Here is a 14346-nt window from a genome sequence, read left to right as displayed (position 1 = left end):
CTCCCATCAAAATCCCTAGTTTAATGACATCCGCAAAGCTCCTTTGCCCCATAAAGAAACATATTCACAGGTTCTGGAGATTAGGACATAGGTATCTTCGGGGGTGGGGGCAGGATGGGTAGCATTATTCAACATACAACAATTGTCAAAATGCCAACGGGATACAAAGAAGTTTGGTTATAACGCTCATTCACAATGAACCATTATAACAGGAAAAAGAAATGATTAGCCCCAAGTACTTTAATTCAGCCTTGATTAAGTTAAAGGGAAAAAAGCTACTGTACACAATGATTCCTAAAGTGAAACCTGAGAGGAATAATAAAACAGTACTGAAACAAATTAACTCCAAGAAAACTCAAAGCACCAGGTCAGTCATTACTATATGTTTAGAGAAATAAGGAAGAAAGATAAAGAATAGTTAGCCCATATTTGCCATAAAAAGTAAGTTAAATCAACATTCAGCCTGTTCCTTATCATATCTTAGTCTGTTTACTAAAAGAAGGGAATTTTCCCCTAATATTTCAATTTTTGGTTTTTTGCATTTATATTTAACATTGTTTTATTAAATATGATCTAGGTACTGTTGACCTTAGAACTAGTTTGTTTTATGGAAAGCAGTGTATGTGAAAATATTTGTTTTGGAGAATTGTGTTTGTTCACTTGAGGTTGTAAGCAATGTTTGTCTTAGAGGGTGAATTGACTCACAGGCCCTCATGATAACTGTAACTTCACTGATCCATTGGAAGCAACTCAGCCAATAGAAAAATAAAAGGTTAGCCACTTAAACGAGGAGAGTGTCCCATAGACTTCTTACTGGTAAAATTTGATTTTGCAAATACTTTGTTGATTTTAAAAACAGTTGTTTTCAAATCATAACGTAATATTCTTTATTCCTCAGTAGCACAGTATTTTTGCTAATCTTCTGACCCATCAACTCCTTCAATAGCGTGCAAGTGAATCTTAAATATGGATATCCAGTTGTCCCAGCATCTCTCTTCCTTTTTTAGATATTTGAAATTTTTCAAAATTCAAAGTGAGAAAAAAGTAAACTATTCTTACAACTATTCCAAAATAGACACTTAAAATTTTATTTTGGACTCTACTGGGAAATACTGCCAAACGTAATTTTGACAGTTCTGCGATAATGCAAGTGCATTTTAAATCCACACAAACTTCTAAAATATCAAGTACTTCAGAATTACATTGAAGCTTTTCTTTACCACATGGATGTGAGAGCAGCGGCATTTCAGCTAACCCAAACCTCACGGTGCACACTATCAACCACGGACGGAGGGAGCTCCAACCACGGGGCAGCTCGAGCCAGCGACATTTAAGTTTGGATAATCTGAGAAGTACAAATGGCTTCCAAATCTTAAACCCCAGTCATTTGAAAATGGAATCATTTACATTTATTACACTTTCCTGCAGCACTGAGAAAGTTTGGACGATGCATTTTTTGTCGCGGTAAAAAACTCACAGCATACAATGTACCGTGTTCACTGTGCATTAATGCCCAGTGAAGTAGCATTACGTGTATTCGCGTTGCGCAACCCATCACCAGAACGCTCGTGCTGCACAACTGAAACGCCATTCCCAATAAACAGCAACTCCCCAGTTCTCCCTTTCCCCAGCCCCTGGCAATCACCCTTCTACTTTCTATCTCTATGAATTCGACCGTGTAGATACGACAGAGTAGTGGAATCACACGGTACTTGTCTTTTGGGGACTGGCTTATTTCACGGAGCATCGTGTCCTTGAAGTTCATCCACGCTGTAGCACGGGTCAAAACTTCCTTTTTAAGGTGGAACAATATTCCACTGTATATGTGCTCCACGTTTTGTTTATCCCTTCATTCCCTGATGGACATTCAGGCTGCTTCCACCGCCTGGCTATGGTGAACAATGCTGCCGTGAACATGGGTGTGCGAGGATCTCCTCGAGACCCAGCTCTCAGTGGTTTTGCATCCGTATCCAGAAGGGCGATTCCATCTTCAGTCTTTTGAGGAACTGCCCTTCTGCTTTCCACAGCGACAGCATTATTTTGCATTGCCACCAGTAACGCACAAGGGCTCTAATTTCTCCGCATTCTTGTCAACACTTGTTATTTTTTGTTTTTCTTTGTTGCGGTTGTTTTTGTAGTAGCCATCCTAAGGGGTGTGAGGTGACAAATCGTTGTGGTTCTGATTTGCATCTTCCTAATGATTAATGATGTTGAACATCTTTTCATATGCGTCTTGGCCAAATAATATATATATATTTAAGATTTTATTTAAGATATATAATATTTAATATAATTTAATATAATAATATAATATATTATTATATTATGTATACATAATATGATGATATATAAAATATAATATAAATAATATAATATAATATATAATATTATTTAAGATATATAATACTTAAGATTTTATTTATTTATTTGAGTGAGAGTGAGAGAAAGCACAAGCAGGGGAGGGGCAGAGGGAGGGGGAGAAGCGGGCTCTCCGCTGAGCAGGGAGCCCCATGTGGGGCTCGATCCTGGGACCCAGGATCATGACCTGAGCCGAAGGCAGACGCTTAACTGATTGAGCCACCCAGGTGCCCCCCCCCAAATAATATATTTTTAATTTAATCTTTTCTTTTAGTCCTTGTCTGCCATCTTTAGAGGGACTGAGAAAAATTAACCATTCGTTTTCCAAATATTTCAAAACTAAGGTTAGAGAAGTCTTCCAAATGATACCCATTTTGTAAGTTTGTAATATCTATACTACCGAAGATATTAAAACTTAAAACTGAACTAAGACTTCCGGGATACTGTGTACGTGAAAACAGACGTTCAGCCTTGCCATTTGCAGCTGTAGCCCACTGCACTTCCGGGCTTCCGGGCCCCAAGCAGCCACACCTGGAACGACTTGCCTTGCTTCCGCCTGGAGCGTAATACCTACAGCCCGGCCTGCGCTACCTGTCCCCCACGGGCGGCCTCACCCTCGGTAGCGCTCTCCTGCGGTAGACGTCCAGGGGGCAGAACAGCTTGGACATCGTCAAGGAACCAGAGAAGAGCGGTGAGTACCCACGGCATTCGTTTTGCTTCTTGTGTTGGGAGACCATGGCATGCCCTTAAACTCTCCTCCCTTCACGAGCCCCTGAGGCAACCGACCGGGGCTGGAAGCCACCAGACTGGCCTCCAACAGCGCCAGAGCCTCCCTGGTCACCGAGGAGCTGCAGATGCCCTGTTGCATTAGATAACAGAGTCTTCTTCCTTCTGTCGGTGTGATTATTACTTAGCTCTTAAAAATGTGTTTGGATTGGAGCACCTGGCTAGCTCAGTCGGAAGAGGGTGAAACTCTTGGTCTCTTGGTCTCGGGGTCTTGAGTTCAAGCCCCATGTTGGGTGTGGAGCCTACTCAAAAAAATTTTTGTTTGTATTATCAACGGTATTGTTCTCCTGCAAGCTGGTGAAACTTTTGAGATCCAAATTGGTCTAGACTTTTGAGTATTCAGAATACATCCAGCATCTTCTTGGCTTTGATCATTTAGAGGCTGTGTTGGCTGGCAGCTTTGTCCAAAGGCTAATAAATACAAACACAGAGAAGGAAAGTCATAGTAGTATGTTGAATTTGCCATGGGTTGTTGTGTGTCAGTGGGCCCAAATCTGAAAAATGTGACTTGCTAGTTCCTTCTAAATCATTTGAATACCCTGAGCGGTACATAAATAATTGAATAGTGACTTTTAATTAAGGCTCTGGAGTGAAAGCTGCTTTATGCAAAATTAAATGCTTTTTAATAGCTAATTTAGAAATCACTTTTAAACACTGGAGGTACCATACCAGGAAACTCAGCAAATTGCTAATTTGATTTGGCAAAGTGTTCTCATATGACACTTAGGATTCAATTTCTTTGTGTAAATGAATGTTGCCTTTCGTTCACAAAGTCAGGTTTTTTTTTTTTTCAATTGCCTATACTTCTCACAGAAGAGATCAAGGGAGAAAATCTAAACCACATAATAAAGAATATTTTATAGTAATGTGAAAAAATAATATAGCCTGTGAATACCTGGGAACTAAATAATGTTTCATATCCTTATCTAAGTGTTCTAGATATTGAAGGTAACTAGGTGTTCCGGATTGAACTGTGCTCGCCAGATATTGGTGTCCTAGCTCCTAATACTTTAGAATGTGACCTTCTCCAGACATAGGATCACTGCAGATGTAATTAGTTAAGATGAGATCATTCTGGAGCGGGGGTAGGCTCCTCGTCCAATGACTGGTGTCCTCAAGGCATAGGGAAAATTTGGACACAGACACAGAGGGAGAACACGGTGTAAAGATGAGGCCAGAGATCAGAGTGATCCAGTAGAAGCCAAAGGGTGCCAAAGGTTGCCTGCAAACCACCGGCAGCTGAGAGAGTGGCATGGAATAGGTTCTCCTGCCGAGCTCTGAGCGGGAAGCAGCCCTACGACATACTGATTTCAGACCCCCAGCCTCTACACCTCAAAGACAATGAATTTCACTGTTCAAGCCGCCCAGTTTGTGGCACTTTGTCATGGCAGCCTGGCCAAATGTCATGGACTGGATGTTTGTGTCCCTCAAAATTCATACATCAAAGTCCTAACGCCCAATGTGATGGTATTTAGAAGCGGGGCCTTTGGGAGGTAATTAGGTTTAGAGGAGATCATAAGGGCGGGTCCCCGTAGTTGGATTCGTGTTCTTACAAACAGAGACATCAGAGAGCTTGCAGCGTCTCTCTCTCTGCCCTGTGAAGACACACTGACAAGGTGGCCATCTGCTTGCCGAGAAAGAGCTCTCGCCAAAACCCAACCATGCTGGGACCCCGACTGAGGACTTCCTCAAATCCGTGAGAAATCAGTGTCTGTTCTGTAAGCCGCCCAGTCTATGGGAGTTTGTTACAGCAGCCTGAGCTAAGATACTAGTAATATAGGTAATCCGCGTGGAACTCTGAGGATGAAGCCCCTGCAGCTCGGCTGGCTTAGTCTGCAACCTAGTTTACCGAAAAAGGTCTTTTAAGGTATTGGATACAATTATGATGAAATGTCAAAATTTCAGGCATCCTAAAATTGGTCAAAAATCGCTTTTAGAAACAGATGAATATAACAAATACTGTTAAATATGCAGTATCATACCATTTTCTAAAATTCTTCAATATTGGGAATGTCGTCACCCAGAACTAATTTAAATATTTGCTAAATTAAAACCTATAATAATCAAATAAGGTTTCTATAAATGTGACTAGGCAAATAGAATTTTCATTTCGGTAATTATACTGAATTTCCTCAGGCCAAATCATTATGTTATCTTTTAATTTCAAAGCAATACCGGAGGGCAGAGTGATTATTAATCTGACTTTACAGCTGATGAGTCAGCCTAGCAAAGCTAAGTTACCCAAATTTTTACAGAAGACAAGTCACGGAAATCTGACTTGACTTTCTTTGACTTGACTTTGCTTTCCCACAAATGCTCCCCCAAGCCTACCTTTATTAATGTCATTATGGTTAAGTTCATTAACTTCCACAGGGTCACAATTGAATGAGGTGAAAGTTATTTCATAGTACAATATCTCCTATGTAAATATGCAAATTGCTTAGCCTGTTACAGCCTTGTAGTCACCATTAGATGAGAAAATGCATATAATATGCTTAGCAAGGTGTCAGGCACACAGTAAGCACTGAGCACATATTCGTTGTTAATAATAGCAACAAGATTCTTTTAATAATGGATAAAGAGATTTATGTTATAATAATCATTATCAGGTACACACCGGTAATAGTTAATAAGAGAATGGGAAATAGATCTTTGGCCTATGCTCAATAAATTTAAAAATATATAATTTTTTCTTTTTCTTTATACCTGTACACCTTTGTACTTTTACCCATGTATCAGTAGGGATAACCCAGAAAGTTGAGCAGAGAGACCCAGATTGCTCATGCGGGCCTAGACTGCTGTTGGATTTGGTGTCTACAGGTGTTTCATGATGTGTCTCATTCTCCAGGGCTCCCCTGAGACTAGAAAATAGGTTTCCAAGCTGCGAATGCCTCTGGCGGTTGAGTGCCCCGAGACTGCTTCCTGTGCATTGCTTGCTGTCTGGAGGTGCTCAATATATTGAAATGTGCAGCACCTCATGCAGATGACTGAGCTCATGATAGCAGCTGCCTGGAAGGATGAACGTGATGCATTCTTCTGCTGGGTTATGCTTTCAGAAGTCCCAGAAGTTTCCTTGGTAAGGTCTAGAGCCTAGTTAACTGTGTCAGTGCCAAGTGGCTGAAGCTGGATAGGTTAGAAATTATGCCTATGCTATCTTCTAGATAATTCTAGGTACTATGTTCTTACCCCCTCTTTTTTTTTTTACACTTACTGTTTGCCATAAAAAAAGTAGATTGTTTTTTCTTTGGTGATTAGACTATTAGGTGATTGCCCAAGAAAGAATAGATTACTTTTTTGATTATTTTAATATCTTCGGGCCAGAATAAAAGTGGCAAAAGCATTTTCTGTTTCTGTGAGTAGTCTGTGAAACAGAAACGATTCAACTATTCTAATTGAATAGAAACTCTAGTTAAATAGCTAATATAATACTGGAGGAACTATAGACATGTCCAGGTAGTAGAAGGTAAGGATGATTCTAGATTGTATAGCTTCTCAAGAAGAGCTGGATTGATGTTGCTTGGACCAGGGGATGGAATCACCGAAGTATGTTAGTGATTTGAAATCTGTTCCCCCTGGTGTCAGTGGATGACTCCAGTGGTATTCTTAGCTGTCATACGTCCCCCTCAGCTCATGTTCCATGAGCTACAGCACATCTTGTGTGACAGATCTCTGCTTTAGGATAACACTCAACAGTAATCCACCAGGACCCTCTGGGCAAACAAGCACATGCTTTTATTGAGGAAGATAATCTATCAAAAACAGACTAGGTAAAAGAGCATGGAGTACTAGGAAACCTCAGTGCTACACCTACCCTCTTAGAATCATGTCTAAAGTTTCTTACACTCATGATGTCCTCATCCTCATCTCCTCCCTGTGAGAGCCAAACTGAGAATCATGAGTACTTGTCAATCTTCCAGCCAAGAGAATCCCATGGATACTGATACCATGAAAAGAGGAAGCTCTAATTTTAATCATTTGTTTAACAAACTTCTAGTGTTTGAGGACTAGGAGACCCATACTGTGATCCATGGTGGGCACTCAGCACTAACAGGACGGACCTAGTCTGTGACTTTGTGGAACTCAAGTTTTACTGGGAAAGAAAAATATGTAAATACAAAAATAAATACTTAATTACAATTATTGGAAATGCTTTGAAGGAAGAATGTAAGGTGTCAGAGCATTTATTAGAGGGACCTGATTTAGAATGAAGGTAACATTGAGCTTGAGAAGCAAAGGGTGCACGGAATTTAGTCAGGCCAGCATGACAGGGAAGTGGTGTGGGGAACAGGGACGTGGGGTTGGGAGAGAAAAGATGAGAGGATGGATGGTTCTGGCAGGATGAACAACGATCCTGCATGAAAACCACACAGGAGACCGGATTTGATGTAGCCCAGAAAAAGAAAATGACACAGAAACAGGGTGAATTAGGGGAGGAGGTTGGGAAATGAGCCTGTAAAAGTGGACTGGGCCAAATGAAACAGTTTGGATTTTATTCTTAGAACAAAAGAATCATCTTTTTTTCCAGCTTTATTGAGATATAATTGGCATAGAACATTGTGTAGATTTAAAGTGTATAACATGCTGATATGATACATTTATATATTGCAAAATGATACCACCATAACTCTATGGTGGAGTGAACAGCTCCACCTATATCATAATCACCATTCTGTTTTTGTGGCGGGAACATATAAGGGCTACTCTCGTAGCAACTTGTAAGTGTATAGTACAGTATTATTAGCTATAATCACCATGCTGTGCAAAGATCCCCAGAACTTGTTAATGTTACAACTGCAAGTTTACACCATTTGACCAATACCTCCCCATTTCCTCCATTCTAATCCTAGTAACCATCAAGTCTAAGAGAGATCTTGAAAGCTCTTGAGCAAGAGTGAGTCCTAACCAAATTTATGTGGAGGATGAATTGTAGGAAAAGAAGAGCAGAAAAAGAGAAGCTGGTCCAAAGACCATCCTAGCAACCCAAGTGCATACGAGGGGGGACTGGAGCACTGTAAAGACAAAAGGGACCTGGGGTAGGAGACAGATTTCCCAAAAGTAAAACCAACAGGACTTGATGATTGAATGTGGGAGTAGTGTGAGGTACAGCAAGATGTCAGGAGGTTTTTCCTATGAGTCAGAGGCGATGATGTTTGTTTGCAGTGATGAAGGTACCTTGGAGGAGACGGCAGACCTGAGAATAATGAAGTTGAATTTTGGGGGGGTATAAAAATCAAGAGTTGGTTTTGAAGTAAAACAACACATGTAGTTAAAAGTGTGTAAGTCAGAAGAGAACTGTGGTCGTGTAGACAGTGTTTAATATAACAGGGGACTAGCTGATCACCTAGGGCAGAGGTACTCCGTTCTGGATTTTCATTAAAATCACCTGGAGGGGTGTGTGTGTGTGTCTGTACATATTTAATATGGATGCCCAAGAGCCAGCCTGAAGCAATTGGCTCAAGATATGTTGAAGTGTAAAGTGAAACCAAGAAACCAGTATATTTAAAAGTTTTGGGGCTCCTGGGTGGCTCAGTTGGTTAAGCATCTGCCTTTGGCTCAGGTCATGATCTCAGGGTCCTAGGATTGAGCCCGTTGGGCTCCCTGCTCATCGAGAAGCCCACTTCTCCTTCTGCCCCTCCCTTCCCCCCAATGCCTGCTCATGTTCTCTCTCTCAAATAAATAAATAAAATCTTAAAAAAATGTATAAAAGCTTTCTCAGGTCTAAGATGAGCAAAAAGCTAAAATTAAGTTGTTTTTCACCTTAGGTTCAGATTTTCACATGATCTTGTGAGTCTTAGCGGTAACATCACCAAACTGATGATAACTTCATTTCCTCACAGACAGTTTCTTTTGTCTCCGTTATCCCTGTACCTGGGTTCTTGCTCTTCCCTAGCGCCTGGATTAAATCTGGGGTCTAACAAGAACAACCACATTTTACAATGGAAAAAATAAAAATCGGGGCATCATCCATGGAACAATTTGAAGGTTTAAGGATCTTCTGAATAATGACTCTTCAGAGGTCTTCTTAGAAAACGAATGCCTGTGGATGACATGACCAAGCACAAAGAATCATGGGGGAAAGAACAATGCTTTTGCCACTTTGTGTAACATCTCTTTTCAAATGCAAACATCTCAGATGGGGGGGGGTCTCTTTTACTCATTCTAAAGAAAAGGTGGACAGCCTTAGACCTTGGCAGGACTTCACCCTATCACCTCAGCTCGTCAGTCACCGTCAGTGCAACTAAAAGCATAATTTCCTGCCTGGTGAGCTGCTGTGGCTTGAAAATTTAAGTATAAATAACAAATGTCAGAAAGTCTTTAATCAGCAAATTAGCATTTCAAAGATCAAAGATAATAGACCTTGAAGTCTCTCTGTGCTCTATAGAGCTGTCACCAGGCTAATAGTTTAGACACTCCTGTCTCCTTCCTTCCTGTCTCTTGATGGCTGTCCCATGGCTCAGAGTGTGCCCCCCGCCCCGCCCCCGCCAAGCACCCTCCAGTTTAAGGAATGTGTTGGTTGTTCCTTTTCCTTTGTGGTTTTTCTATGAATGCTTTTTACTATTTTCTGTTCTTGTCCAGCCTCCTGTGCCTTTCAGGACACAAGTATTTATTGAGTATCTACTTTGTTTCACGCTCTGTGCTAAATTCTGGATATTTAACAAAAAATAAAACAGATATGAGCCTTGCCCACGTATGTATATATCATGTTTGAATTTTCCCTTTCCTTCAGTCCGTCTACTTTTTCTTTCTACTTTGTGAAAAAGAAAACCACAGGCTCAAAATCAAGTTAAGGCCCCAAGTCAGTACACCAAGACTTAATACCTAACTTCTCTGCAGTTTCAACCCCCCAGAAAGGTAAGCTTTCACCTGCAAACGTGGGAATTTCCTGGTCAGCACTAGGAAATGTACTGATAGTTCCCTTCTGTTTCCCTTAGGAGGGCAACCTTGCCTGAAACAATGGAATCTTTGCTAATAATTTCCTTTTTTTCATGCCCTCTCTACCTTCAAAAACCTTTCCTTTTCTGTAGTCCTTGGAAGCTGCCCTTTACTTACTAAAAGGGATGCTGCCTGATTCATGAATCAGTTAATAAAGCCAATTAGATCTTTAAAATGTCCTCAGTTGGACTTTTGTTTTTTAACTTCTTACATCTACATTAACTGGCTGTAATGTGGCATTAAATTCTTTAGAAATGCAATTTATGTGTATTGAATCTAATCTCCTCCCTTTCACTCTGCCATGTTGTAAGGCTTTTTTTCCTTCAAAAATTAAAACAATCACTAAAGCTAACTGAGCAGAGTCTGGAATATTGTCTGGTATTCAAGCACATTAATAATTCTCAGTAAAATGTATTAAAATTATTCACATCAAGTGGAATAAATAAAGAACTACACTTAGTCTTATGTCATTTTAGGTTCTGTGTTGCTACAGAAAGAATCTCTGCACCAGACTTAGAAAAACTTTATAATTTTCGGAGCCTTTTAACTTTAGAATAAGGATGAAGGACTTTGGATTCACCCAGCACACGCCTGCCCTTAGTAGACATTCCTAGAAATACGTGTTGAATGAAATTTCATCCACTTTATTTTCTTGGACACTAAAATAATATATGTGCATCCTGTAAGGATAAATATAAATTAAAAATAAGAGGCTTGATTCTTCCTGTTGAAAATAAGAGACTTTCCTCCCTTTCTTTTTCCAGAAATGTAATCAGAAGTACTTTCTCCTCTCTTTGAAATGCATATAAATTCTTTTGAAGACTAGATTGGCGGTTGGTCAGCGGTATGACAGAGAATATGTTCTTCAAGGACCTGGGAGCCACCTCTTTGAAATGTGAACATCAAGAGGGACAGGACCCTCTCTCCCAGTTTCCGTGGGGTGATGTTAGCCTAACTTAGGTGGGCACCTTGCTCCAAGTCGCAAACCTACTTTTTGTCTTGAAGATACATGTTTCTCTTCTTGATAAAGCCAATTAGCTAACATAGATGGTCACCCAATTGCCAGGGAAAGTTAGGATGAACTCTTTGTGACCGATGGTGCGGTCACATCTTCTTAGTTGAGGACTGGTTGTTATTTTTCTTGTAAATACGTATATGATGGGTTCTATCTGCTTAGCTACATAAAGGCGTGTGAGTCCTTTCTGTTCTTGCAGTCAGTTAGAGGGCTGCCTGTGACATGTTTCACATCCTGGTTTAATGTTTATTCACTAAAAAAAAAAAAAGGCGTGTCTCTACTACCTTTGTGGAGAGGATTTCTGGGTTGAAAGATTTTGTTTGCAATTCTATTTCCCCAACAATTTATACAATGATATAGTAGCCACATTTTAAAGATAATGTTGAGGGGCACCTGGGTGGCTCAGTTGGTTAAGCTTCTGACTCTTTTTTTTCTTTTTTAAGATTTTATTTATTTATTTGACACAGAGAGAGAGACAGCCAGTGAGAGAGGGAACACAAGCAGGGAGAGTGGGAGAGGAAGAAGCAGGCTCATAGCGGAAGAGCCTGATGTGGGGCTCGATCCCATAACTCCGGGATCATGCCCTGATCCGAAGGCAGACGCTTAACAACTGAGCCACCCAGGCACCCCCAGGCTTCTGACTCTTGATACCAACTCTGGTCTTGATCTCAGGGTTGTGAGTTCAAGCTCTGTATTGGGCTCCACAATGGGTGTGGAGCCTACTTAAAAAAAATAAATAAAGAGAATGTTCAGCCAATTTTAACTCCTTCCTACCAAAATTTTTGCTTGCTAATGATTAATTTCAGTTAATGGTAAAGAACCTCCTTGCATAGAGTAAGGACAGTTGGTAGGTGCCACTTGTAAAAATAATATGTGTACCTCTTAAATATTGCTGCATAAGTCAGAGACTGCTGGGATGGAGTGGGTAAGGGATGATATTTGAGTAAAATGAAAGAAAAGATAAGGACATTTTCTAAAGTCAGTAATAAAAGGTAAAGAGGAAAGGAAAGGATATGGGCTGAGCTAGTCTGAGAGGTTATTTAATGAGTGCGACGGTTAATTTTATGTGTCAACTTGACTGGACTATGCGATGCCCAGAGAGCTGGTAAAACCCTATTTTCTGGTGTGTCCCCAAATGTGTTTTCAGAGGAGGTTATCATTGAATTGGTAGACAGAGTAAAGAAGATTACCTCACCACGGCGGGTGGGGGTCATCCAATTGTTTGAGTGCCTGAATAGATCCAAAAGACAGGTCAAATTCCCTTCTTTTGCTGGAGATCAGACATCCCTCTTCTCTGGCCCTTGAACCTCAGCACTTCTAGTTCTCCGGTTTTCAGACTCAGACCTAGATTTAAACTATTGGGCCCTCTCTGATTTTGGGGCCTTGGACTCAGACATACCATTGGCTCCCTTGGTTCTCAAGCCTTGAGACTCAAACTGAATTAAACTAGGGCTCTTCCTGCTTTTCCAGCTTTCAGACAGCAAATCATGGGACTTTTTGGCCTCCATAATTGTATAAGCCGGTTCCTATAAATAAATCTCTTTCTCTCTCCCTCTCTATGCTATTGGGAGTTCTGTTTTTTTCTGGACAACTCTGACAAATACAATGAGCCTCATTACAATGTTCCTGTAGAGTTACCAATTTTCATTCAATTAAGATCACAAACACATGCGCTCTCATTGTAAACTTAGTATTATCCAGGCCTTTGAAGGAAGTTTTATTGGTCACCTCACTGCATGTATCTGAATTTACTAGAAATGCTGTAGACCTGCAGGTATTTTCAGAATTTAGGTGTTCAATCTGTTAAAATACCTTTGGTTGCACAGAGAGTACTTGACTCAATGGAAGGACAGGGCTTCATGATCGACTAAACCCAGTGACTCAGACTCCATGTCTTTTTTATTGTCTGGGTTGTGACTTCTTTGTGTTATCATCATCCTCAGACTTATCACAGCATGTTCCATGCTTTACATCTGCCTGCTATGAAAGGAAACTTATGTCTGACTATTTCAAGCAACACTACTGAGATTCTCCTTAATCAGACCACTTTTTTCACATGTCTACATCTGAACCAGAGCTGCTTGCCAAGGGAGGCTATCAAACCACTGAAGACCCGTCCTTGTAGATAGAGTGAGATTACCTTCCTTTGCATTACCTGTACTGCTTGGGAAATTAGTGTATACTTTTATCAAGGGAGAAGGTAGTTGGAATAAATGGATACTGGGGAGGTACCCAACCCCTAATGCATAGTATAGGCCAACACGTGTCTGTCACATAAAAGTGTACAACGTACAATCTACCAAGGAAACCAGGAGTTTGTTTTACTAGATTCTATAAGGTTGTTTTTTTTTTTTTTAAGATTTTATTTATTTATTTTTGAGAGAGACAGGGAGAGAGAGAGAATGAGTGGGGGAAGGGGGCAGAGGGAAAAGCAGATGCCCTGCTCAGCAGGGAGCCTGATGCCCTAGGATCATGAACTGAGCTGAAGGCAGACGCTTAACCGACTGAGCCACCCAGGTGCCCATGTTGTACTAGATTCTAGAGAAGACTCAGGGTATGCCTGCTTTGCGTACCTTCTCATACCAGTATTATCATACTAGCAATGCACCACTACCATGTGACATACCTGTGGGTGACAGGAAGGGCTGACTACATTTGGTTTTCTGGGCAACTTCATGGTCCCTAGCAGTCGTTACTTTAGAAAATGAGCTATAAGAAGTGGCTGGGGCATTTAAAAACAGGCGTAAGTTTGCCATGCTCCCTCTTCCTGTGCTATGAGAACGTTAGAAGCCTCATACTGGGATGCTCCCATCACTAGAGGATAGAGCCTCCATGAACCCAAATCGGGTGACAATACAGAGCAGAAGGCTCTTCTGTCTCTGATAGGAGAGCATAAGCAAGAAATAAACTTCGGTTTCATTAATCTGTGAGATTTCCAGGTTAATGTTACCACATCATAACCTAGCCTATCCTGATTAGATATTATGCCATTATTACATCATATATGGTATTATCTGAGCATTATTACAGCTTTCAAGTGTTTTTATCTCCTATTTAGCACGCAATATTTATATTGGTGGGTGTTGACTGCTGGTTTATTGAAACATTTTCTCTTTATGGTCCAATCTTTGTCTTTTTTAGAGCTATAAATTAATATATATAACATCCTTTCCTTACCCAGCCTTGCCACTGGGTCTATAGTTTAACAACAAAAGTATATGTTATTTTTGTGACTAAAATTCTTAAGCTTTTTT

This window comes from Ursus maritimus, unplaced genomic scaffold (assembly GCF_017311325.1).
Source record: "Ursus maritimus isolate PB19 unplaced genomic scaffold, ASM1731132v1 scaffold_3, whole genome shotgun sequence".
NCBI classification, from domain to species: Eukaryota; Metazoa; Chordata; class Mammalia; order Carnivora; family Ursidae; genus Ursus; species Ursus maritimus.
The sequence above is the reverse complement of the archived record's forward strand: the minus strand, read 5'-3'. Positions refer to the sequence as shown.